Source organism: Battus philenor, unplaced genomic scaffold (genome assembly GCF_028537555.1).
Source record: "Battus philenor isolate CCGP_79_NKW_IND1 unplaced genomic scaffold, ilBatPhil1.0.hap1 SCAF_21, whole genome shotgun sequence".
NCBI classification, from domain to species: Eukaryota; Metazoa; Arthropoda; class Insecta; order Lepidoptera; family Papilionidae; genus Battus; species Battus philenor.
The window spans coordinates 3,132,933-3,154,335 of record NW_027181684.1 but is presented as its reverse complement, the minus strand read 5'-3'; the positions used below and the strand labels follow the sequence as shown (position 1 = coordinate 3,154,335).

Below are 21,403 nucleotides of genomic sequence, written 5' to 3'. Positions count from 1 at the left end.
ATATGCTTTACACAATAAAGCTATAATTAGCGGAACAAACTTATAAATTTACATATGCGTTACGTACGCGCATGCGTGATGTGAAGATATCTTTAATATTAAATGTAATCAGGCGTTACCTCGCGGAAGTCCATTCTAAGTAAGAAAAGGACCAATATTTAGCCCCTTCCGCACATGCAGTGGTAGTCGTGCAATGAAATGCACCGCCCGCCAGCCCGCTGATAAACGCGTATGCGGCAAACAATCCGAATCACACAACCGCCACCGCCAAATTACTCAACACGTGTTTCACCCCTCCACGGGGCATCTTCAGGAGTTATGTTACACCGATTAGTGCCAAACACAGAGTCAACTCACAGGCGTTTATCAGCGGGCTGGCGGGCGGTGCATGGCATTGCACGGCTACCACTGCATGTGCGGAAGTGGCTAAATATTAGTCCTTTTCTTACGTGAAGATATCTATATCCGACCCTACAATTCATTTTTAAGAATCCTTTGGTTTTCAAAGAGAACTGCAAATGGCTTAAACGGAAAGTGCAGTGGGGGTTGCATACGCCCCACGTGGCATGGAATGTGTTAATTATTTAAGTTTAAAAAATACTTTTTAAAGACTACTAACATGGTGAATCGCGAACGAAAAAAATATGTTACAAAAAAGGGAAATTCTAAAAAAAAAGGCACGTATGCTATATCTGTTGAATATACGAGTAGAAGAAAAAAATCATTGATTAAGATTTATTGTACTTCTATAAGCACCATCGTCAACAGGCAATCCCCCTGTACAACGTAGTGTCTCTCTTTTCAATACGAAACTCTACTAACTCTATGGCAATACGTAGATAGACTTGTGTTTATCAAAGTAATCTCTTGAGTTTATTAACATATTTCATAATACACCCCCGTAATAGTTTTATTTATAGGCGAACAGATGATGCTAAATCATCTGCCTTTGACCCAATAACGTGCATTAGCTCGAATCAAACCGCGTTTAACATCAAAGATAACCTCTGTTAGGGATTGCTAAATCGTATAATATTGATAAACGTAGTGTTGTACTTATTATAGAATGATAACATATCGATGACCTATTTGCCAATACTTGTCGGTCTGTATCGATAGCCATCCGGGGGTCAGATAGTGCGACAGACTTGCAACTAAGGGTAAAATGTCTTATGAAGTTTCTTTTATGGTCATAATTATATATAATAAATAAATATATATATAATTATGATCATAATAGCATTATGAGGTTGTTCACCCTCTCGCATTTTTTGGCACATAGCTGATATTTGTACACATAGCCTACTTATATATATATATATACACATGGCACATATACTACATATACACACACACACACACTTATATATATATATATATATATATATATATATCGCCAGCCTGCTGACACGTGTTTCACCCGTCCACGGGGCATCTTCAGGAGTTATATTACACCGATTAGTGCCAAACACAGAGTCTAGTCTAGTCTGACTCTGTGGCGGTGCACTTTGTTGCAGGACTACCACTGCATGTGCGGAAGTGGCTAAATATTGGTCTTTTTCTTATATAGCATTGTAATTTAATATATCTCTACGTTAATAATGAAATGGTCACTTTAATACGTTTTATTCTTTTACTTTCATGTCATGTGTAGTCGGTATAGTGTGTTAACTAGTCTATTTAGAAATACTTGTTAATTGTGAAATAAATTATATGTTATTATTATTATATTACAATAGATTAATATCTTAGCTATTACGAAACGTGTATTAACTTAGTACGAGGTCTGTCAATGCAGCAAGTGTGAGATAAAAAAAATTGTCACAGTTTATCGTGTACGATATAAATAAATACATCCCTAATCAATGAGTTGGAGGCGTCTATCGAATATATCGATATAGTGGCAAAACAAACACGACGCCGGTGTCTAAATGAAAACAAATGAATTGATCACGACCTATCAGTATGATTCAAGTTCACGTTAAATGTTTGCAAGTGGGAGTCAAGGCTTCTCGCGATATGTAAATTCCATTTAGTCCCTTGAGGAGAATAGTGACGCACAATTTAATTTTTACGAAACATATCGATATCGTCACTTTGTTATTATTTGCGTTCGCCAATTGGTTAAGCGTATAAATTAAAAAAGGTTCAGAGATTATTAATTTGGTATAAATAAACCTTTCGCCGAAAACTGGTCAGTTAAGAAAAGATTTCACAATTTCCTGAAAAAAAGTAATAAATGTTCTAGGTCAGATTTATTACTTACACTCTGTTGAAGTTGTTACTGTTAGACGGAGGGCTTTTACAGTTTCAGCTGATATGAGTTCACGGAGCGGAAGGGTCCGTAAACTTTAAAACAAAACAGCTGTTCGGGCGCGTACCAGTTGCATGAAAACGTATGCACATAGTAAAGCGCATAGATATAGAGCTGTGTATTGTTTGTGTTGGTGTTGTGTGTATGCGGCTTGGGACGGCAGCGTGGACCACAGGCGAGTCAAGGAGAGATCCGGATCTAGCTTTGGTTAGCCCACGCCGTTCGCGGTTAGGGAGCGGGCGGAGTAGCATTTGGTTCTGTTGTGTATGACTCGGTAACCTGTGCGGAGTTCCGTCTTCAATCACGGATGTGAAAGGATGTTAGTTATGTAAAAAATATATAACATATTTCTTTTAATATCTTTCATAATCGCTCAAGGATGATGTGTGTGTGATGTGTCTGTTTTTTTCCTAATCATATCTATAATCGTCATCATCACCAATAGAACCGGTTGGATTCACACTGCATCTAGCAACTTTCATCAACCTTGAGATCGTATGTCCACCTTGACGCATATCCTAGACTCGCTTACGTGTCTGGTCTATACTCCCAAACCTCGAAGCATCAGGTTGAAATCTACAATACATACAAATAAATCAAGTCAACATTCCCCGCTCAAATGCTTATCAGAGACTTTATTTTAAGCGAACAGTAATACGTAATCAATTGGAACTGTAACGGCTTTAGTGAAACGTAGGAAATGTAAAATATCATTAAATCGAAATACTTCGCAAATTAACACTATCTGACAGATTTAGACTGCATCAAGTATATTCAATTTAATTTTTTATTATAACAATAAACTATTCAAGTCCCATAAACAAAAACTTGAAAAAATAGGGAATTTCAATGATAATAAAACTTGAAAGTAAAGTGTATTTGTAAGTCGACTGTATTACAACCCCCGATTTTGGGGGCCTGTAGTTTCCCCTGCCTTGGGTGAGGCAGAGACCTTATAAATTCGGGTGACTTTTTCAATTTTTACTCTACATTCTCTACAATATAATGTGAAGGACGAACCTTCACATTATATTTTATTCATTTCTATTACGCTTCACATGATCATTCTTCGCTTGCAAACCTTTCTTGCATCTTCTACCTTCATCTACATTTCTTGATCGCAGTTTTTTATTAATTATCGCAGATTATTTTTTATGCCAGATTCTTTATATATATATTTTTTTATTTACATTTCTCTTGTTATTTGGCACCATTTAACTACTTCTTTCCAAAAAAAACTTACACTTAATACTTTTTTCACTTTGCCTTATATATTTTATTTTGATTTTTTTCTTGACTTGCATATACCCTTTTTTCTATTTCCGAGTTTGTTTTTCTTTTATTGCAGCCTGCACCACTTTTCTGCCAAATTCTAGGAATGATGGGCGCAGGTAACCGTCGCTCATGAAGGCGATACTACCTCTACGTTTTTCCCTAACTCAAGCTCAAGATCAAGGAGGAGACTTAGAAATACAAGACAGCTGGAGATAAGGTGAAGTGTACTGTAGTAAGAATATTCTTACGTAAATAAAACCGTTCTTACGAGCTAGTCACAGATTACTTTTGGAACCTTTTAGCTTTCACTTGATGGACGCCATTATCATTTCAGCAGTACGACTTCCATTACTGACATAGGCCTTCTCCTTTGAGCCCCAATGAGACCGATATGAAGCGGCCCACGAATAATGTTAGTAAAATATCATATCATGGTCTTAGGAGATACTGCAGATCTTTTTTTTAGTTTTAAATCTAAAAATAAAAGTATAATAAATAAATCTTATTATAGTATTATTTTAGTAGATCTAAATGTGTGTAACTTGGTCAGTTGACTCATTAACATGATTTATATTTTAATGTACATATAAAACATTATTAAATTTCAGTTTCTGACCTTCTCTTGTCAACAGATCAGCGTACGGAGCCGGTGGTAGTACTAGATAGACTATTTATAGTGTTAAAATAATGGACAGTTTAACAGCGTATGTAAATGCCTACAGGAATAAATATATTTCCAATTTTCTGTGCGGTGCGGTCTGTGCGACCATCTGTTCCACACACTAAATGACTTACCACTTGCCACTTAAAATATAACATATCGTCATCTGTTTTACATAATCACAATGACTCAGAAAAAAATATAAATTGATTATGCATGTTAGCATAACCTGTACCAATTAGATATAAGTTTTATCTTGCCTCAGTTAAGACTTTTAGTTTTTTATCTTTTAAAAAGTAAAATTATCATCGCCACATTCACGCTAAATCGGCGTGATTTGTTAATATAGAGCTACTATTAAAACGTTATCTTTTGATTTGCCTCACATTTAAAGTGTTAGCGTAATATGGAGAGCACTTTTGTATAAAAATACAAATAAGAGAGAAAGACTAATTATGCGGCATTTGTTTTCACTTGGAGCAAATGAGTGTATAGCTGTTGTCTTCACCGCACGTAGCTCCAAGAGCTTGGTTTTATAGTATATGCAGTAAAAATCGATTATGTTTAAAAAAATATTTATCACCGTCATCGTGATGATCATGATGGTGATCATGGTCATCATATCAGCCGATAGACTCGCCTAGTGCAAGGCATAAGCCTCCCCAAAAGATCGCTACAATGATCCCTCTTGCGCCGCCCGCATTCAACAATTGCGGCAACCTAAACTACCTCCCTCGTTTACCTAGAGGAGTCTACCTGCCCCACGACTACCGCTACGTGATCACCTCGAAAACCTTACGGCCTCAACAGCCATCGGCCTGCAACTTATTAACATCTGTGAAAAATTATTAATACTTTTGCGATCGAGACGATAAACTACATTTACTAGTGCGCATTTACAAATTTTATAAATATTTCTCTTTGTTATCTGTTATAATATTTTCTTTTTAACACTCTATTTAGTAAGTTTTATACAGATTGTGTACTATAAATAAACCTGTTCTGTGACATAAGCAAAAAAAAAATTGATACATTTCTAGGAAAATAACTTTGGTAATTTGTATATAAAAACTAGCTGATCCCGCAAAAGTTGTTTTGCAAAAAAATTAAAGTTTTTAATTAACAAATGTAAGATAAGGGTTGATCATAGAGGGGTGAAAATTTAGGTTTGTATGTATTTTTGTGTGCTGTATCATAATAAAATAAAAACCAAAAAAAATTGTCTAAAAAATTAAAAATAAAATTTAGGGGTGGACCACCCTTATCACTTAGGGGTATGGAAAATAGATAGTAGCCGATTCTCAGACATACTGAATACGCATGTAAAATTTGGTAAAAATCGGTCAAGCCGTTTCGGAGGAGTTCAAGTTCGAACACCGTGACACGAGAATTTTATATATTAGATATATCTATAAGTTTTGAAGTTTATATATAATTACACTTTCATAATTTCTTAGCACATATCACAGCTCACTGTTTTCTTGGTCGACATTTCTTTTCCGACTTTGATCCTTTCCGACTCACTTTCAGCATCTACATACTCTGGTTAACTGAGAATTGTTAAAGAAAATGTAAAAAAGATATAAAATAAAATGTATAAAAAAATGTAACATCGTAAAAAATATGAAGGAAGAAAGAAGATAGAATGCCAAATAAACATATACGAACGTAAGATAAATAAATAAAACTGTACCGAATTTTTTTTTTGTAAAATCAAAATCACTGTCCATAAAATTATAGGGGACCGAGAGGTCACAAAAAATACTCAATTTAACCTTAATTTTGTTATTCGACGTATACGCAGGATAGTTAAAGATTACATGGTATGCCTTGGTTAGCATACATAGCTTACGCAGAGATAATTCCTTGGCATAAGCTTATGGGATTTTGCGACTAAGATAACGCATTGCGATAATGATAACAGAAGAAACGAAACCCAATTATTAGGTCACTTATTAGATTATTTCTTGATACGTAAACATAACGTTATATGACTAAAACCACTTAACACAAGTGCCTACAAAGTAATAATGTTAGATTTAGTAATTTTCTTGGTCTGACTTACACTGATGCTCGAATCGCATTTGCAGATTGCGGTGATGACCTACGGATCCGAGACGAGGTGGTTTATGATGGACTTTAGAAGAAGGCACTAGGTGACCCTGAGAGCAATGGTGAGTGCTATACTCAAAGCTTGCTGCACGATCAAATCAGAAACGAGAAGAGAACGATCAAGGTGAACAATATGTCACGAAAAATTGCTCGTCTGAAATGTACTCCCACCAACAGTTGTCGGAGACAAAAGGTTTTCGAGTGGCGAACACGAGTCGGCAGACTCGGTGTAGATACGTAAGAAAAGGACCAATATTTAGCCACTTCCGCACATGCAGTGGTAGTCGTGCAACAAAGTGCATCGCCCGCCGGCCTGCTTGATAAATGCGTATGCAGCAAACAATGCGAATCACACAACTGCCACCGCCAAATCACTCAACAACGGTGTAGATAGACTTCCACCAAATACGTGTTAAATATTTGATAAATAACAATAAATGTAATGTTGCAAAATAAAATAGTAAGGAAACCTAGAATGTAGTGGTTGAGGATGGATGTATGGCTAATGGAATGAAAGAGAAAGACTGGGAAAATTGTAGAATGAAAGAAACAGTACGACAGATAAGATGATACATGAAAGAGAAGAATGATAATAATAAAAAATATGAATAAATTACTAGAAATAAAAAGTCCCTGTCCCACGCGAGATAGGGGAACGAGAGGTCCCCAACAGCGGAGACCATATAAAAAAAAAGATAGACTTCCACTAGATGGACCAACGACTGAAAGCCGGTGGATGCGGGCAACGCCAGACTGGTCAAAGTAGCTATTTTTGGACGTTTACCTTGCAGTAGTCGTATATTGGCTGATATTAAGAAGATGATGAAACCCTAATTGAATAAATAAAACAATTAGATAAACATAAATAGAATTATGTTAATAAACCACGCAAAGGAAATGCAAATGAACAACGAAAACGCCATACATTTAATTCATCGCAGGCCAGGATAGAAACTAAGCAGCAATTTGGCTAAATTAGTCAATGTATTTTGCTTGTTTAAATAACAACGGATACTGCGCCAGTTAATCGTAGATTAACCCTTTAATGGAAGGAGCAGTTAATAATTGCGCTTCGGCATGCGCGCCATGATGGCGGTGCTCCTGAATTATGCATGAGCAATCTAAGCAATCGCAAACTGCACAGCGAAACAAAAACATCTGCGTAGATATTAAACCCGCCGCTTTGTATTTATATGAGAATTACAACAAGTTCTGGAATCACGAGATATTCAAATTTAAATCCGAAACATGAATATACAAAAAATACTCTCTCAGTGTTATACTGTTTTATATTGTTATTCTATTACTGACTTGTCTAACGTTGTTTGTTATATTATATCTATTACAATTATATGTTTATTAGATGTAAATGTAATTATTATCATTTCTAATCAAAAAACTACTTTTATTATAAATATATATCCGTCTTTATTAATAGGAGAAATTTATATAATGCGGTGTTTTCGTTGGGATGTGTGCAAACTGTGTTCGGCATGGGATCGCTGGCAAGCTATCTAATATTATATGAAAAACATTAAAAACGACCTCCACCCCTAGTTTAACATAGCCTTTTTATTTCGAATAAGAGATCCTTTTGCCATTGTACAGGCTCCACTTAGTGTAAGTTGAGTATGTGTTGTCCTGTTCGCTTTCAAGTGAAACAAAGCAGCCTATAGGATTGGATTTATTCGTCAAAAACTAATTTCTTGCTTGTTTCCGTTTTTTTATAACTTCATATGTTACAGCTTACTTGTTTCTCATTTTGTTTATTTGAACTTACTATTACTACTATTCGAAAGGATCCATAGACTTACAAAAAAAAATTTACTTCATAGATATATAAATATACTTCATAACTCCATAATATACTTTTAACATCCTATCTCATGTTAATTTTCGTATCGATTCAAAATACACACCAATTTTGAAAAAAATGCATTTAGTAAAGTGAATATATTCGATATCATTCACGCAAAGGATAATAATGTATGTACATAAAAGGTAGGATAGGCATCGTATATAGATGCTGTAAATAATAAAAAAGTAAAAATGTAAATATATTTTAAAAAAAGTATCATGAGTTTAAAGTTCTTTATCTATCAATGGAGATATAAACAAGAATAATATTAACATAAATGACATTTGTTAAAAGCACAAATTAAAATAATAATCATTTTACAAGTTGATACATGTAAAATAGTTTTCACTGGGAAATTTTGAAATAAGAACTCACCTTAATAATCATTTAGGAGGCATGCTACTGTTTAATCTAACAGATGTGGAGTAATGTAGATGTGTTATTGTTTAAGCTAAGAGATGTCGAAGGTAGCCCAGAACAACCAACATTACCTGATTGTATCTGCCACGCATAACATTATAGTTTTTAGGACACGTGGTGTTTTAAAAATTAACGGATGTGCGACTATTGCTTAAGGAACAGATGTGGGTGTGAATAATGATAGCAAGCCATGTACCTGCATTAGATTGTCAATCCGACTTGGACCCATGATGTACCGCGACTATTTCTAGATTTAAACACACCATTCTCGTTGTTGTATATTGTTAAAAACACATTATAATATATTTTAGATCAGATTTTTTCAACCTTTATTATGCCATGCCCCATCTTAATCTTTCTCTATATATATATATATATATATATATATATATATATATTCTTACGCGACTCTATGTAACGTACATAATAATTATATTAAAGCGAAAGGTTTAAACTCGTGTCGAGTCCACTTTTGTATTGCCCCCTTTAACAACCGAATGGCCTATCTGTGGGGCGTGGGCCCCACGTTGGGATACCCTGCCTTAGATTGTTCTCTGTGTAGTTTATTTCGTTGAAAGCAAAGTTAGGGTGATTACAAGTTTGTTTTATTTAGTGAAACTGGTAAAATCGTGTTTTATTTATTAAATTCATCTGCGAGGCAGTACAAGATTGATTTTAAACTTTTGTCAACTATTAAAACCAGTTGTTTGTCCTTGAAAACTTATTTTAATCTTCAAGGTTCGCTGTAGATCACTATGAGATTCTTCTAGATTTTATTTGATCATCTTTTAAATGAACACTACAAGAGGTAACGTTTATAAAAAGTAGGCTAGTTGTAATGATTGTAACAATCATCACAGGGTCTATAGAAGTGAATAGTTATTGTAATTTATAAGAAGAGGGTAAATTATAAGTGTAAAAATTTTAAAGGGTGCATTTATATAGATCGTTTTCTGTCAATTAATGTCAAAGCCCTATACAAAAATCATTAGTTTCGTAAATAATTAATAACATAAAATAGTAAGAGAAAGTGTTTTAAAATTTTTGAAAGTACACATTAAAATTAATTACAGCTTAGACTGCAGAAGGTGTGCTACTACTACCGTGTACTACCGTTCCTGAAGTCCAGATCAAGGATAAGCAGCATGGGACTTCCACACAGAAGTGGACAGATGACTATGTTAAGGTCGTCTGAAGGTCGTCGGAAGACGCTGCATGCCACCACCCACCCACTACCATTCCTATTGGATATCGATAGGGGGAGGTATATATCGATAATCATATAATACAAAAACTTACTACTACTTACTACTGTCTACTGTATATTAAAAACAATAAAACGTTGAAATAATCTGTATTTAATCTAATCAAAAAAGACGTATAGTTGTTTCTATGGACCAGACCGTTATTCAAACCATAGACGCCCACTACAAGGGATAGGCCTCCCCCACAGATATCTATAAGGGGATATACCATAATCGCCACGCTTGGCAGGCGAGTTGGCGATCACAATGCAGTATTGCGCTACGCAGAGGACGCTGCTGCACATCATCTAGAGACTTATATATGAGCAGAGGCAATCCTATATTAATGCATAAAATGTGAATTATATAAGACTGTGTCCCAGGAATCGAACTCACTACCTATAATCGCAAGTCTGTCCTCTGCCGCTGAGCTACGACTGTTCGTTGTTGCTGTTCCATACCCTATCTGAAAAGAAAGGCTTTGTTCTTACAGTTGACAAAATTATTATTGTTGATGTGATGTGATAATTATCAAATGTAATTTACCGGAAATAAATAACTGCGCGTTTATTGCTATGGTCAGTTTTATCGCTATTTCACGATCGAAACGAATAATACGTTAATTGCTTACATGTTCCAAGGAATTTTCGAAATAAAATGTCTATGGTAATTTTAAAGTGAACAAACCGTCGTCAAGATTAATATTTACCCGCGTTTAATTTCTATTCACACCTCATTTAGCGGTTCGACGCGGTCGGAGACGCGCTGTTCAAATATGCGCGAATACAAAGTGTTCGAATATGAATTTACAATACCCGGCGATAAATATTGCACATCGACCTTAGCAAAGAGACAATCGACTAAATTCGGCTTCGTAGAACACTATCTCTGTCCCACACTCACTATGTGACGTTTTGTCAGTCTTTGTATTTCGTGCAACAGAGATAACGCTCTACGAATCCGAAATTAGCTGATTGTCTCTTTCCAAAGTCCAATATTTATCGCCGGGTACTCTACATAAGTATAATACGAAAGAAAAGACTTAAACTGAAGAAGCAAAATTATTTACATTTTTTTACAGCCAGATAAAATAATAGAGGAAAAAAAGGAACAATTAATTTCGCTGTAGGCGATATCTACCAGACAACTTTAGATATTTAATGGAATTTTCACTCTGTGTTTGGCACTTATCGGTGTAACATAACTCCTAAAGATGCGCCGTGAAGGGGTGAAATACGTGTTGAGTGATTTAACGGTGGTAGTTGTGAAGTTCGCATTGTTTGCCGCATGCGCATTTATCAACGGGCTGGCGGGCGGTGCATTGTGTTGCACGACTACCACTACATGTGCGGATGAGGCTAAATATTGGTCCTTTCCTTTCTTACTTAGACAATCTTTGGATGGAGATAAGAGACATCAAGGAGGGGGCCGTTTATTATGGTATATTTTTTTTTACTTGAATTCATCAATCTGTTCCTGATGTTTACGTTTGGCCAAACGATCTATTCACGAGTCAGACTCATTAAAGCACAGTAAGAAGTTAACAGCGTTAAAATAAACTTGCGATGATACTCGGTTCTCCATCCCTCCTTTCTCTTCCAGTCTCGCTGCAGAAACACATTGGTATTATTACAAAAATACGCAGAGGACCAGGGGCGTTAAGCTTCTAGAACACAGATCACGTACCGTAAAATTGCAGCGAAGGACGTCCCAGAAGGCGGAGAGAACTGGTTAAGATCTGTCCATCTGTGAGGCTTATGTCCAGCGGTGAACATCCCACGGCTAAAGTGATTTCAATAGAATCTTTTATTCGACTAACAACGTAAAAACATCTTCTAATATCATTGTAACTACTCCGTCTTGTGCCCTAAGTGCATCTTAATATTTACGCAACAGTAAGCAATCTACTTATTCGTCTACCCACAATAATTACTTTTTAAAACTTATGTATTTACAAATTTGTACAGTAATCAATTTTCAAATCACACGAATATACAATGCTGTCACGCCGACACATTTATTGCAGAGTACAAACTTTCTAATATAAGATTTTATTTTAGATTTAAGCATTTAGAACGCTGACTTTGGACATCGCTCATAGATGGCGCTGGCAGTCAATTGACTTGACAATAAAATGGAAGTAGGAACTAAGATTTAATACCATGGTAATTTAATGGTAGAACGTACACTGCAGAATACAATACTCCCCCGAATATTTTCAATGAGACAGTACAAGCGGAATGCATTTAGCGTCATTTTCTCTGACATCTCGGTTTGTGGTTCCACCTCGAAACCTTGAGTTTAGGCAGCCTTTTGTTCACAGTATGTAGTGAGCTCAATGCCACTTCGACTTACATATCTGCTGTGCTATGTAGGAAGCTTTCTTTCGTCTACAGATCGCCTTATTTCTGATTCGATCTCATAGAGAAATCTCGAATATATTTTTCTTAACTCTCGTCTCGTTTAGCAACTGTGAGCTTGACAATAAAGCCGAGACACTAGTCGTAGACCTTTGTAAGTCATTGAAGGATTTTAGACGAGAAAATGTATGATGCGATATAATTTGTTTAAATTTACCACCGTTGCATATACATATACTATGATACGGCTTTGCCAATGCCGTATCATTTGAAATGACTGAAATAATGACAATAATTATACCTTATAATTTTATAGCATTAATAACAATAGATCGAGCTGTTAAGCTGCTTATTTCTTTAAATCTAAATCTGTCAGGGTCCTTGTACACACCCTAGCCACCAGAGAGAATAAATGACTGTATAGAAGTCCAGACCACCTTCAATGCTCTGCAACTCCAAACCCGTTTTGGATTTTGAATTTCGAAAACAATGAACGAGATTCCAATATTCTTGAAGATATTGAGATTTTCATACAAAAATACGTTATAAATGTCCTGTATCCTGACAGTATGTCCTCCGGGAACGCAGGAAATATGCAAGCGACGCATTTAAATGTACGAACGAAAAGAATGAAAATATCGCATACAATTTTCATATCATATTGCCCGTTCAGTCGTACCGAGGAATTCCAAATGCGAATCGATTCCAGTAGTCGACGCGATATACGAGTGACCAAACATCGGCACAGAATTTATATGATGCCGCTCTCCTTGAGATGGGGAGCACACGTTGCAAAGTGGGGCTCGCGTGATACGTTAAGGCTCTTTTCTTTCCATATATCCCATCTAGTTATATTTATAAATTACTAGCTGATCCCGCAAACGTTGTTTTACAAAAACAAATTAAAGTTTTTAATTAACAAATGTAAGATAAGGGTTGATCGTAGAGGGGTGAAAATTTAGGTTTGTATGAATTGTCTAAAAAATTAAAAATAAAATTTAGGGGTGGACCACCCTTATCACTTAGGGGTATGGAAAATAGATAGTAGCCGATTCTCAGACATACTGAATTCGCATGTAAAATTTGGTAAAAATCGGTCAAGTCGTTTCGGAGGAGTTCAAGTTCGAACACCGTGACACGAGAATTTTATATATTAGATATATTATTATTAACATCCAAAGAAAATAAGATAGTGTACGAACAATCACGATAAAGTCGTCAATCTATATACAATATTTAAAGACATAATTACACATTTTTTTGTCATGTCAGCCGGCGTACACTCAAATAACTAGTCTTTCGCTGCCTGTATCCAACAACTTTCGACTTTGGCAGGGCTGAAAAGTTCTTGTATAGTGATTGTGAGTTGGCAGATATAAATACTCTATCACAATTATGATTTGATTTACGTCTGGACATATGCCTCCAAGGATTTCCAATAAGACCCATTAAAAGCAACATGCAACACGTGTCTTCTAACGAGGTGAATGTTCTACGCTATGATTGCTGATCCGTCTCCACTCCTGAACCTTGAGGTTCCTGTTTTGTCTTGTCTCAACTGGTTTCCGCAAACATGCGCCAATGCGCTCATCTTGCCTAATCTGGTCTGGCGTAGGGTCAGCGACCTTGAGGCTCATGCAGCTATCTATTGCGCGTAATGTGGTTCACCCACTGCCACTTCAACTTGCCAATCCATTTGGCCATGTCATTTATTTTCATTCGCCTACCGATCATCTCATTCTTCATTCGATCACGATACAAATGGATTAACGAGGCGGTACAGTATAATTTGTATGTCATGACATCGCATCTAAAGTAAGAAAAGGACCAATATCTAGCCACTTCCGCACATGCAGTGGTAGTCGTGCAATGAAATGCACCGCCCGCTAGCCCGCCGATAAATCAGAGAACAGAGTCACTCTGTGTTTGGCACTAATCGGTGTAACATAACTCCTGAAGATGCCCCGTGGAGGGGTGAAACACGTGTTGAGTAGTTTGGTGGTGGCAGTTATGTGATTCACATTATTTGCCTCATACGCATTTATCAGCGGGCTGGCGGGCGGTGCATTTCATTGCACGACTACCACTGCATGTGCGGAAGTGGCTAGATATTGGTTCTTTTCTTACTTAGGATGGACTTCCGCGAGGTAACGCCTGATTCCATTAAATATCGCATCTAAAGATAGGGAGCACCTTAACATGAAATGAACTCGCTACCGGTTTAGCTACTCTGTGGCGCAATTAAAAAAATCACGCTAATATCGTAGAATCGCGAATTCAATAAGACAGTGCGTTCGATTCATATAAATTTAATTTGTATTGAACCGTTCCACCCATAGATCGAGTTTCTTACGATAACTGTACAAGGCGAATGGTAGTTAATCATTTACTCGTCAATTTAACTGTCATTCAGTACCACAGATTAAATACGATAGAAGGTAGACTAGTATAACTAAACATTTTTTTAAGCGCAAATCATATTTTTTTTATCATTTATTTATAAGGTACCACCAACAAAAAATACATGATTACAATGGTCATACTTTCACTATAACAAAGTTTAAATTATAAATCTACAGGATGATTCGTTACAGGTGTGAAAAATTAAATAGTATGAACCCATAGCTAAATTTTCAACAATGATGTTTAAATATTTTACACCTGTTTCCAATCAGCCTGTATAAAGTGATCGCTATTCAATACGTTACATTAATTTTAGTTTTTTATTGGAATAGGACAGGCCAAAACTTCTAGTAGTACAAAGTCTGCCAGGACAGGTAGTAAACAATAATTACTTTTAATACGTATTAATCTAAATTTTTAACTATACTGTACTAATTTACCTAAGAATAATATTAGAACAATAATTTTAGATTTTCTCTAATCTTAAGCCACCGGCGAGATTCCGCGTCTAACTACTATTCGTACTACTACTACTACACCTCTAACTACTTATTAGTAATTAGAACTACTACTAATAATTATTACTTACTACTAATTAGAACAATATTTACTGATTTGTATTGTTTGAATCGTGAGCCTTTAAAGTTTGTATATTTAATTTCAATCAACCAGTTTAATTGATATTAAATTCAATTATTATTAAATCCTTTTCTCAGAATTTTTCTCTTCAGTATTCCCTAGTGTGCCTTTTTTTTAATAAATACACTGATAAATGTTTGCCTAATTTCATATCAGCTTACTTGTTATAGAGATATTGCTTCTATACATAATTAATCGTTATTAAAAACGAGATGTCCTTTTTTAAATGCTACTATTATTTATCTGTGCCATCAAATGACACGTGACGTCACAGGCCCCGCCCGTCTCGCCACGTCCAGCGACCACAATGCGACAGCGTCACATTGTATGCGGTAGATATTTTATTTTAAAACATCAATTTGTCGCTGTTATATCAACAGTTATTTATTTTATACTTTATTGTTTACATTAATGACTTCTGGTATAATATCCGGTGTATTACAAATACACAAATTGTTAATAATATATTATTTATCTTATTTCGATAGTGAAACAGACAGCCTTTGGCTTAGAAAGGTTCTCGAACGGCAGCCATGAGTTCGATGACGCGGCGTATCAAGGCCCTCTAGACTCCACAGACCAGAAAGGAAATCATTGTGGAGATCTTTCAGGAAGACCTATGTCTTGCAGTAGATTGCTATTGGCTGGCATGATGATGGTCATAAATCTTTTTGCATTACAGAACCATAACGTTATTATTATCTGTCAAAAGGTGAACGTCCCCGTTGTCTCATCAATTTATGTCAGTAAAAAACAATTCAACCACAAAATAATTTATTAGAGCTACTTTATTCGAAATTCAAATTTTTAAAATTCTATAACGGTTGTTCTCATTTTTTTGTACACACCTATGATACGAATCTATATTAATTTTTAATTAACACTTTTTATTAATAAAAAAAGAGTACGAATCGTTATAGATGATCAAAAATAATTTTGGACAATTAAATATTATACAGTAGATTACATCATAAATACATATATATATATTCGTGAATAAATGTGAAAACGTCTAAGATTAAACAAAATTGAACAAATAACAGTAAACTAAAAATACAAACATACATAGTTTAATAAAGCCGTAGTGCTACCGACACCGCAGTACCGCACCGCCTACCTCGCCGCGTTTATCCTAGATTTTATGGATTTATACTAAAACACATAAAGAAACAACAATAATCAGCAATAAACAGATATATAGTTACTCCGCTAAGTAATTGTGGAGAAGACTGATGTGTTTTTGAAAGACACTCCCTGCGGACAAGCAGATGTACTACTGTCTCACTCTACCACACTCATTCAGAGATTTTTAATACAAAAGTGCTTTCCATGATAAGCCAACCTTTCAACTCTAGATATATGTATTAATTAGTCTTGACGATAAATTGTACGACAAAATATACACAGTCATAAATAGTTAGCATATGTTTCATAATGTCGGTTGCATCAACGATTTTCCTTTGCAGATTCCGTAATGGTCACAATGAACTCGTGAGAAAAAATAATTTTTAATTCATTGTCTTCGAATCAATGTCGCATAAATATTTATAATTCTATTGAATGGCGACAACGAAAATGACTACATAATAAATATGTAGTCATTTTCGTTGTCGCCATAATTATAAAATTTAATTGAAAAACAAAAACTAATGGCATACCAGCATTGTCGCAACTTTACCGGCAAAAAATGCAAATATATCACTGTTCCAATTTACTGAGCTATAACATTTCGCAGCAAGTGAAAGAGCTAAATGATTGTAATGGATGCTAACAATTATAAAAAATATGAAGATGTGTCTACACATACCAACGTTTTTGCAAAAATAATTTTTAAATATGATCATAAAATTAGTCACTATGATTAAACTGAATAGTAAAATATTCAATAATTTGCTCAATGTTATGGACAATAGGATTCATTTTAAGTTTACTAACTTAACAACATTATTCAATCACCGTTTAAATAGAACCCACGAATATGAAGAGAAGAATACGTAAAAGTCGTAGAATAAATAGAAACAATCATTATGAAAGAGAACGCGTCCCCACCATGCAAATTAAAGATTTAGATTAAATTTTTATCCGTATGTAAACACATCTTTAACTGGTTGATCAAATGATGTACTGAATAGATGATCAAAGTTGTTCACTTTGTAGTATTGAATCTGCATGATGATCACTTTCTACCTATATTAATAATATGTACCCTGTATTTATTTTACGACATATTAATTTTAATAAAGCTAAAAAATCATAAAAAAAGTTTATGGTTTTGATATTCCCATGTAACATCAATCGACATATTTGGTGTTTTATAGCTAAAGACATTTTTAAAAAATATTATTATTGAATAAACCTGATAAACAAAGATCAAAACTAAAAAACTTATATTTAAATTTTATTAACAAAACATCACCCAGTTTTACACTGTTTAATGTTTAAATTTTAAAAATAATATAACTAATACATTAAAAGTTTTTATCTATAAATTAAATAATAAACATTATTGCATCAATAAATAATCAATATTTATTGTCTACACTTGTTTATAAAACAATATTATTCTTCGATCGTACTGTTCTAAGGAATTCAATTGTAAAAGGTTCAACAACCCGAAACAGATCTTCTTCAATCAAATCGCAATTGAGAATACAGACTGGGATCCTTTATACTTCAATACCGAGGAATTAAAGTTATATACACAAAAAATATGTACAAATATTTATATATATTTTTCTCGTCGTAACGTTTTGATATCGATAAATGAACAGAAACAAGTACAAAAATAGATATTTACTTATTATAAATCACCATCACTTTTATTATAAATCAAATATTTATTCTTTCGAATGTATTGCTAAATACCATCGTAAAGTGAAGACATTGTCACAATGTAATTTTGTCAATATGCTACTGCGAGGTTCGGAATGTCAATTGTTTCTAGAAAAAGCTGGCAAGAAACCCGACATTTATTCATTTAATGCCGATTTCACAATTGTTTCATGTTACTCTTCCATTTATCATTTAAAAATTATCACGATATTAATCCTAGGCATACATTCCATTTAATTTTTAATAGAATAATAATATTTATTGATTTCTTTTCTTAATATAAAGTTAATTTTTCGCTAATAAATGTAAAATTACAAAAAACATAAACAACTAAAAGCGTATTTCGAAAAAATACAAAAGTATAAAAATATTTCAATATGACGTATTTAGGCTTTTTTTACTATATTTTTTTTAATCCAGATTAAAATAAACATTAAAATACATATGTTACATGCATGTATAAAGATTTTAATATTTATTATAGGCAAAATTGTTAATTTTGTGTTACGTTTATGGCTACATTTTTGTCGGTATAATGACAGGGTAACGAGTTATATACATGAAGACTCGTGTAAGTATTTAATCAAACTTATGCTAGAAATTAACAAGATTATTTATTCAAAATTATAAACTTACAAAAATTGACATTCATTTATAAATACAAACATGGATACGATGACGCGAAGCAAAAAAACACATCGCCGGATGGGAAGACAGTATAATGAAAGGAAGAGTGATTTTTAAACAAACAAAAAGTAACAATAGCTTGAGAATAAAACGAGCAAGGGATTATCGATCCTATGAAGTAATGTTTTGCACCCTAATACAGTGCCCCAGACGCAGTCACGAACCGAGCCGGCGTCTGTTACAATTCAATTAACTCAACGCGCATGTGCATCTTGAAATATCACACCAATAAACCCATAACCAACCATTTATTAACACAAACTAATTTAGTAGTAAAGAAAATACTTACATTAAAGAAGTGATGATTTACACATGCCCTATTTCACAACACAAGTCAGTACATACGAAATGATATATTCACGATACTTTGTACGTATAACCTCGTAACACACGTGTTCATTGAACGAATAAGTAATTACTTGTAATAAGAATGATAATAAATTTAATTTAACTTAAAATAAATGAATCGTTTTAAGAGCGACTGTCGTGATGCGTGCGACCAACGCTGGCGACGAAACCCGTATAGCTATACTTCCACTGCATTGGTACGTCATTATCGCGCCACGCGCTTACGCCGATTTCGCATCTAAAATGAGGTTACAAATACTTCAAGATACATTGCCGCTTCTAAACACGTGTTATATTTCCAAAAGTTTTGCTTGCTACAATGTATATAGCAAGATTAGTAACCATCTAGTTCATAATTAATGTAATAGATAACATGGTAGTAAAGAGACGTTAAAGTTTAGAAAGAATTCGAAAATTGAATATAAATATCAATTATATAATTATTATTTTAAGACTATTGGTTAATTTTTAATATTGCTATAATCTAAGCTACTTTATCTGGTATACACTACATTAAATTCTGTAATAAAAATATTAAATAAAAAGTATTTAACGTTTATATCGATTTGATAAATAATAGGAAATTTCAGTTTAAGGATTGAAATTATATTGAAGATTAATGCATAATGGGTTTATTAGCAGCTGACGCTAATTTATTATCTGTAAGAACATATAATTTTTCGAATTACTATTATCTACTTCATTTATAATTTTCTATGTAGATTATTTATATTGAATTTTATATTTATAAAATGTTTTATTAATGATATTAGATAAAAATACAATATTTAAAACAAATAACTGAAATTATTAATAAATTAGTTACAATTCTAATTGGATTAGTATGTTCAAATGTATAGTTCATATAATTTGTAATATTAAAATTCTAGATAACACCTATGTACACAATAGAATAAAAAAGTAAATTAAAAAATATAGTATGTGTGGTACACGTGTCAAATAAATAAATAAATGTTTTTGTTTTCTAACCCTGAAAGTACGTCAAAGTTCGTAAAACAACACTTTTATAATATAAGATTGTAAAAGACATTGTGTTAACGCTTGTCATATTAACAGATGCTATATCTTTTGCCCGATAATTCTCTATTAGCCATGATACCCAGTCGAAAGAGAACAGAAAAACTTCTATATTATTTATTGTTTAGCGCCAGAAATAGCTTCGTCGTGGAATCGACGCAAACGACCGCTTGCACATGCGATCGCTGGATTAGAAAATAGCTTAAAAAATAACTACCATCTATTAATTAACAGCTAGTTTATCACTGGCTAGTTAGAAATAAATACACAGCTTAAAAACTAAATTAGCGCTTACAAATTAAATATTACCTTGTTTTGTTAATAAAAATTCGACTATAAATTATACATTTCTTATTTCAATGTTAAACAATATGCCAAATATAATTCTATTTATCTTTATTTAAAAAAAATTATTAAAAAAAAGTAAAACTTGTTTTTGGTGTTTCTATCTGTCAAATGTTCTATGATATATTTCAAAATATCGAGATTCATCCTTAATACCGTGTATTTAATTTAAAATATACTTTTTTTAAAAATTATCAATGTATTTTTGACATGTACATAAATTAAGTTTGTATTATTTATATTTAAAAATAATTTGTTGCGTTTTGCATTTGCAATTTCGTAAATTAAATAACATTGACTTGTCGAATGTTTGTGGCATCAATCTTGTAAATCTATGCTTAAATGATCAATTGGATGTCCCCTGTTCCCTTATTGGAAAAATATCGAAATTACGTTTTTACTTTTAATTTTCGCAAATTCGACCACATATCTTCCTACCGTTCTTATCTAAAATAGATGCCTATCCGACAGCGCCGTTCTTTGCATATACTAACTACACTTTTCTCTTTACTCTTTTCTACCACTTCACCTGTCTATTTAACATATAAATTCCAGTTCTTAGCCAATATACACAAAAAAAACACTTCGATCCCCAAGCAATTGTCTACTGAGATATTCCTCCTATAGTACCGACTTCACTCACTCCGTCTTTCCAATAAAAGCTATTCTTCTCTGAAACGCGCTCCTCCTCGATATTAGGATGATCAATAATCGTTGCGCATTAAATTTATATGCAATTACATTATGTAATTGCCATTACCACATTTATTTGTGTTTTTATGTGACTCTCTTCCTTCTCAATTTGATTTTACTTTTCTCTTTTAATTCTCCTGTTTTATGATATTAACTTGTTTCTTCTGCCTTTTT

General features: G+C 33.7%; 1 protein-coding gene across 1 annotated transcript in view; it reads right to left on the bottom strand.

The window, feature by feature from the left end:
• Positions 1-19,305, bottom strand: part of LOC137923206 (organic cation transporter protein-like) — a 55,626-nt gene extending 36,321 nt beyond the window's left edge. Inside the window, exon 1 of the mRNA XM_068766386.1 lies at positions 19,095-19,305. The gene's annotated coding sequence lies outside the window, so the exon portion shown is untranslated. The remainder of the gene's footprint in view (positions 1-19,094) is intronic.
• Between the last annotated feature and the right edge of the window lie 2,098 nt (positions 19,306-21,403).